Here is a 7,668-nt window from a genome sequence, read left to right as displayed (position 1 = left end):
TAAGTGTACACGGATCTCTGTGGATAGTTGTATTTCTTTCCTTCAGATAAATCCTCATGATAGAAATTGTTGAGTCATAATAGGTTTAGTGTTTGAGAAGTCTTCCGATTGTTTTCCACAAGGATTGGACTGATTTTTATTTCCACTAGCAGTGTAGAAAGGTTTCTTCCCCACCCCCAAACACATGCATAACACTTGTAGTTACTGTCCTATCTAATGTATTCCATCCTCACAGGTATAAAATAGTATCTTATTGCTGTCTTTATTTGCATTTCTTTCATAATCAGCGACTAAGATTTTTTCATATGCCTGTTGACCCACTGGATCTCTTCTTTGCTGAGGATTCTGACCAAGTCCTTGACCCATTTTAAATGGGGTTGTTTGCTTTTTGCTGTTATGCAGTTTAGTGAATACACATATAAATATAAATATATATATGTTATTAACCATTTTTTTGATGTGTAAAAATCCTGTCCCATTCTGTAGCAGGTCTTTCTGTTTGTTAGTGGTTCTCTTTGATGTACAGAAGCTTTTCAGTTTGATGTAGTCCCACTGGTTTATTTTGGTCCTTACTTTCTTGCTATTGAACTCAAATCTTCAAACACATTTCCAAACCATAGTTTGTGAAGTGTTCTGCTAATGGCTTTCTTTTCTATTATCTGATACTATCTGGTCTACTGTTTATGATTTTGATCCAGTTGGAGTTGACTTTGTTACATGGTGACATGTACAGACCAGTCTCATTTGTCCTCCCTGTTCAAACCAATTTTCCTAACACCATTTATTGAAAAGTCTCTCCTTTCTCTATTTAATTTTTGTGGATCCCCTTATCAAAAATTAGCTACATGTAAGTGTTGGGGCTCAATTCTGTAGCCACTTAACATCACAAATGGCATTGTTCTTTCAAGGGTTATCTCCCTCAAATTCTCTGTAGTCAAAAGACTTCATCTTATCTTTTTTATTTTTAATTTTTGAAAGATTTTTTAAAATTATCTTTATCTATTTGATAGAGACAACCAGCAATTGGGAGGGAAGGAGGAGGTAGAGAGGGAGTCAGAGAGGACCCTACAACCCTGATTCACCATTTGTGAAGCTTTTCCCCTACGGGTGGGGACTGGGGGCTTGAACCTCGGTCCTTGCACTTTGTTATGTGTAGCTCAACCACGTGCACCACCACCAGGCTCCGATCATATCTTTTTAAATTTTATCTTCAATATCATCTCTTCTAGGAAAGTTTTCTGACTAAATTTGTCCACTTAAATTCCTTCCCCCTTTGGTGTTTTTATTTTCCCCTCATATTCCTCCAGTAAATTTTACTTTTGTTGTTGTTGTTGTTAATTTTTGTTGTGTCTCTTAGCCTATCTTCCATAACAGAATATGAGATCCCTGAGAGAAATTATGTGTTAATTTTCTTCTCCATTGATTTCTAGTTTCCTTCAGATAACTGGCCAGATTAGGCACTTGATACTTGTTAAGTAAAGAAAATAATTAAAATGTCAGGTCAAATAAATCTTTTGTCTTGGACTACAGGTTTCTGTGGAGAGGAACAATTCTAAGTTTTTAGCAATTTTTTTGAGGCCTTGTCTTTGCAAGACTAAAAAAAAGTTAGTTATTCATATTTAAATTTGCAGCATGCCAAAAATACAGAAAATTCAGTTTGTGAAATTTTTTCGTTGGACAAATTTAAAGCAAATATAGGGCTTCAGAAGTTGGGCTAGACCAAAAATAAAGCTTTGTCTACATAGCAATTAGTATGGTGCTGGTATGCTCATGGAAATTTCCAATAAAGCTTTTATCACAAAAGCTCTAGAGAACTTTTGTGAAATGATTAAAGAATTATATACATGGAATGCTATACATGTGTTTACTTGCTTTTGCTATGTTAACTCTTTTGTTTACTGAAACACTGAAAATGGTGAGGTGAATAGTTTGTAGGAAGCACAAGTAATACTGAAATGAAGAGAGGGCTTAAAGGGTCTCCATTTTCTTTTTCTTTTTTGTGGACACAAGGTCTCACGAATGCTCAATGTCACTGATCCAGCTCACTTTTCATTCAGATAAATAGAGAGAACCTGGGACCTTTCTCATGCAAATCTTGTATGCTTTCTTCCAGACCCTGACAGACATCTGTCTTCTTTAAGAATGCTGGGAGTATGGATCGACCTGTCAACAACCATGTTCAGCGGGGAAGCAATTACAGAAGCCAGACCTTCCACCTTCTGCAACCCACAATGACCCTGGGTCCATACTCCCAGAGGGATAAAGAATAGGAAAGCTATCAGGGGAGTGGATGAGATGTGGAGTTCTGATGGTGGGAATTGTGTGGAGTTTTACCCCTCTTATCCTATGTTTTTTTTAATGTTTCCTTTTTATAAATAAATACAAAAGAATGCACTCACTTATTTCTCTTTATAATTTTATTGGCTCTATGTTTTTTTTTTCTAATGTTGCTCATAGACATTCCACATTTACTTCATATTTGACTTTTGTAGTCTTTGGTAGGTTTTAGATGTCATGTAATCAGGTGTGATAATTTGATCCTAAAAGTAAACTCCTGAGTGATGGCAGGAATTTTTTTTTTTGTACCTGAAATATAGACAATTTAAAGCATGGACCTTGCGATACTAATTTTATTTCCTCTAGGAATTTCTACTTAACTTACTTATGATAAAGCTGTAGTCCATACACTTAGAAATCATTAGGTGGACATAAAAATCTTTTATTTTTAAATTTATTTATTTATGAAATGGAAACACTAAGACAGAAATGTAGAGAGATACTATCTGTGAAAGAACACAGCACTGAAGCATCCTTAAAAGTGGTGAGGGTCAGGTTTGAACCTCAGTCACATACTTGACAAAGCAGAACACTGTCTAGGTAAGCTATTTTGCTGATAACAGTTTTAAATTTTGATTCATTTTCAAGACAAATTGTTAGAAAATTTACCTTCTTGGAGGCTGGACGGTAGTGCACCGGCTTAAGAGCACATAGTACGAAGCACAAGGACCAGCGCAAGGTCTCGGGTCGAGTGCCTGTCTCCCCACCTGAAAGGGGTCGCTTCACAGGTGGTGAGACAGGTCTGCAGTCACCTGTCTTTCTCTCCCCCTCTATCTCCTCCTCCCCTCTCAACTTCTCTTTGTCTTATCAAAAAAAAAAAAAAAAAAATCGAAAAAATAGCCACAGAAGCAGTGGATTTGTAGTGCAGGCACCAAACCCCAGTGATAACCCTGGAGACAAAAAAAAAAAAAAAAGAAAGAAAGAGAGAAAAAAAGAAAAAGAAGAAAAGAAAATGCAGCGTCTGCATCCCACAATGACTCTGGGTCCATACTCCCAGAAGGGTAAAGAATAGGAAGGCTATCAAGGGAGGGGATGGGATGGGATACGGAGTTCTGGTGGTGGGAACTGTGTGGAATTGTACTCCTCTTGTCCTATGGTATTGTCAGTGTTTCGATTTTATAAATGAAAAAATCGAAATAAAAGAAAATAATAAAATAACGTATTTAAAATTCTGGGGAATGGGGAGAGAATCTAAAGGTTGTGTTAAAAGACTTTAGTGCAGTTTAATCTCCAACACCACTACAGACCAGAGCTGAGCAGTAATTTAATTAAAAAGAGAAAATATCTGGTGAAAAAAACCCCATTAATATTGATTTGCTATATAATTTTGCTTTTGAAATAATCTTGGACTGCTGCCTCAAGATAGCTTGGCTAGTAGTGTGACTGCTTTGCCGTGAATGCAACAGAAATTTGAACCCAAAGCCTGGCATACTGAGGGAAGTTTCCATGCTGTGGTGCCTTCCCTCCACCTCCTCCATCTTCTCATTTTTTTGTTTTCTTTTCTTTCCTCTTGAAACATTGATTTAAAGCAGTGAATCCCTGGTGATGATTAAAATACTCATATCTTTTTTTTTAAATAATGGTAAAATAAAGACATTTCTATGAAAAATTAAGAAATGAAATGAAATAGGAAAATCATTTGCAAGTTACTCTGTAAAATAATAAATGAAAGGGGAAAGAGCCCAGCACATTCCAAAGATAATATCAGCATTGCCTCAGGAAAGAATTAAAAAAAAAAAGTAAAACAGAACTAATAATAAAAGTAGCATGAAAGTAAGACAACTATAATTGTTTAATTATAGAATTTACAATACTGCACTCTAACTACATTATTCTGAGTAGCTATCAAGACAGTAGCAATTATTTAACCACAGTGTCCAGATTCATGTTGTTATAGTATTTCAATGAGGCTGCAAGTTTATAAGATGCTGTAAAATACACAAAATGTTAGAAAATAAATAAGAGCTTTCTTCTAAGTTTGTTGGTAGACTTTTAATTCAAATACAAATGGAAAGAAGGAAGTTGTTGGAAGAACACAGGGAGACATTTTGTTACCTAAGAAGTTTTGGTCTTTCTTGCTGCTAATGGAGGCATTAATGATACACTAAGGGCGGTCTCAAAAACAGATAAAATGGCCACTTAGATACCTATTGAAAAAAATTGGGAAGAGAATGAGTCTAAGATGACATCAATAGGAATGTTTTTCCCTGTGCTACTTAAACCTTCCTGCTCCTCCTTTAAAATTTAGAGCTTATGTGCACACGTATCCATAAACTACTGCAAAATATATACCTGAAAGCAGGATTACACTAGAGTTTGCAGTGAGTGCCTCCCTAACACTTCCTCTCCACTATTCCAAGCTTGGGATCCATGATTGCTCAACAAATTGTTTGGCTTCGTATGTTAACTCTCTTTTCAATCACCAGGTTCCAGATGCCATCAGGATGCCGGCCAGGCTTCCCTGGACTGAAGACTCCACCAATGTGGCCTGGAGCTCAGCTTCCCCAGAGACCCACCCTACTAGGGAAAGAGAGAGGCAGACTGGGAGTATGGACCGACCAGTCAACGCCCATGTTCAGCGGGGAAGCAATTACAGAAGCCAGACCTTCTACCTTCTGCAACCCTCAATGACCCTGGGTCCATGCTCCCAGAGGGCTAGAGAATGGGACAGCTATCATGGGAGGGGGTGGGTTATGGATATTGGGTGGTGGGAATTGTGTGGAGTTGTACCCCTCCTACCTTATGTTTTTGTTCATTAATCCTTTCTTAAATAAAAAATTAAAAAAATTTATTAGTGATTTAATAATGATTAATAAGACTTTAAGGTAATAGTGATACAATCCCATACAGTTCCCACAACCAGAGTTCTGTGTCTCATCCCCTTCATTGGAAACTTCCCTATTATTATTATTTATTATTATTATCATTATTATTATTATTATTATTATTTTCCAGAGTACTGCCAAGTTCTGGTTCTGGTACAGAAGACTGAACCTGGGACTTTGGAGCCTCAGGCATGAGAGGTATTTGCATAACCATTATAGCCCTGCTTTATTTCTTTCTTTATTTATTTATTTCTTTATTTCTCTGGGAGTATGGACCTTAATTCTTTATTGGTTACTTTTGTAGTCCCTTCTTTATTTGATATGCTTGGGCTTTCTCCCAGTTGTTGAAGCTTTGAGTGTCATTTGTTGTTTCCAAACCAGTATTATGTCTATGATGTTTGGCCTCAAGTTGGAAAGGAAATACACCTGGGAGTTTAGTAAGGTCTAAGTTAACCTTGAGTTTTACTATATTTACTTGTTTGATGATTCTTCTTCTTTTTTTTTTTTTGCCTCCAGGGTTATTGCTGGGGCTCGGTGCCTGCACCAGGAATCCACTGCTCCTGGAGGCCATTTTTTTCCCTTTTGTTACCCTGGTTGTTTTACTATTGTTGTGGTTATTATTATCATTGTTATTGATGTCGTTGTTGTTGGATAGGACAGAGAGAAATGGAGAGAGGAGGGGAAGACAAAGAGGGGGAAAGAAAGATAGACACACCTGAAGACCTGCTTCATCGCCCGTGAAGTGACTCCCCTGAAGGTGGGGAGCCGGGAGCTGGAAAGGGGATCCTTCATGGGTCCTTGTGCTTTGCCCCATGTGTGCTTAACCCAATGCGCTACCGCTCAACCCCCTTGTTTGATGTTCTAATAAGAATTGTCACAGGGAAAATAGCTGTGCTTTAGTTGACAAATATTTTTTTTTTGCTGGTATATCTCTTGATCAAAATTGTATACAATGTTTCTTTTAAAGATTATTAAGGGGTGACAATAATGTTGATGTTGTTAGAAGAGTTTAGGACATGTGACTCATTTTCTTTTGGGTGGTAAATTGAGTAGTGAAGTGTTTGAGGGAAGTAATATAGGAGGTAGAAGGGTGTCTAGAGAAAATCATTTTATGTTATGCATTAGCATATTACAAAAGCATAAGGGGAATTCAACAAATGCATATTCATGATAGATACAAAAACTAAAACATTTATATACTGATTTGAAAAGTATAGGTTATATTCACTTTTTGACTTAATTTTAACTTTCTCTCCTCTTTGTGGCTAGTATTTTCAGCTACAAGAGAGCCCAGCCTGGTAAAGCTTTATATTTATAGAGTGGAAGCAGGTCAGTTATTTCAAAACCAGGAGTCAAAACTCAAGAGCAAGAGAAGAAGTTTATCTGCTCTTTGAGGGAAGTGTGTACAGTTTATGGAATGAGAAATCATGCCAAGTTCAAAATACAAACTAAAAGAATTCCAACTGATGAAGCATGTAGCACACAGAATAAGAGAAAGAGTAGAAGATGGGTGGAACTCTAAGCCTTAAAATTAAGAAGGATTAAGAAGATTTTAAGAGCTGGAAGTCCTGAACGAAGTTTGTGGGCTAATGGATTTTTGGGTCATAAAATCAATTTGTGGAACATGGTACAAAGTTGGAAATAATTATTCAGTTATGGAATATCAAAGCCAGAGTAAATTAGAAGAAAGGAAGGTTTTTAGCTCGGATTCAGCAAACGATTGCCACAGAGCCTTTTATTTGATAATGCTCTTCTCTATGAAGACTATAGCGTGCTCTTATTTAAATTTCTAGGTGAATTATTATTTTTTTTGATGTTCAAAAAGTAGATGAAAATCTTAGTCATTGTGGGGCAGTAATAATGACAAAAGAAGCTGAAAGAAATGAATTCTATGGTCTTCTTTACATTCGATCTGTGTGAACAATCTATAGACAAGTTTTGCAAAACTATTCAAGCTATACACCCCAGATTTCTGCAGTTTATGTTGCATCTCTATACAAGTAGAAGTAAAGAAGTTAAATGCATAAAAGGATAATATTTTTTTCCGGAGGCTTGCTGGTGGTGCACCCAGTTAAGCGCACATATTACTGTGTTTAAGGATCCAGGTTTGACTTCTGTTCCTCACCTGCAGGGGGTGTATTTCACATGTGGTGAAGCAGGTTTGCAGGTGTCTTTCTCTCTCCCTCTTAGTCTCCCCATCTGAATTTTTGTCTGTCTGTCTTATGCCATAACATGGAAAGAAAAAAAAAAAAAGGAAAAATGGCCTCCAGGAGTGGTAGATTTGAGGAACCTTACAAATTCAAAAAAGCTTTTAAAGCATCATTAGCTGCAAGTCACTATTGATAGAGGGGCACTGAAAATCATTTGACGGAGGAAAAAACCACACCTTCCTTCAGTGCTATCTGACAAATACGAGGCACAGTAGGATACTACACAGATACTTTCAGTGTGGCAGAATACCATGTTTAACCCCAATTAAACTAGCCACTTGTGCTAATTTAGGAAT

The 7,668-nt window shown here is 36.9% G+C and overlaps 1 pseudogene; it reads left to right on the top strand.

Annotated features, from left to right (window-relative positions):
- The first annotated feature begins 1,457 nt into the window (after positions 1–1,457).
- LOC132541533 (U5 spliceosomal RNA) lies at positions 1,458–1,596 on the top strand (annotated as a pseudogene).
- Positions 1,597–7,668: the final 6,072 nt, after the last annotated feature.

The sequence above is a fragment of the Erinaceus europaeus genome, chromosome 11 (genome assembly GCF_950295315.1).
Source record: "Erinaceus europaeus chromosome 11, mEriEur2.1, whole genome shotgun sequence".
Lineage (NCBI taxonomy): Eukaryota > Metazoa > Chordata > Mammalia > Eulipotyphla > Erinaceidae > Erinaceus > Erinaceus europaeus.
The sequence above is the reverse complement of the archived record's forward strand: the minus strand, read 5'-3'. Positions and strand labels throughout refer to the sequence as shown.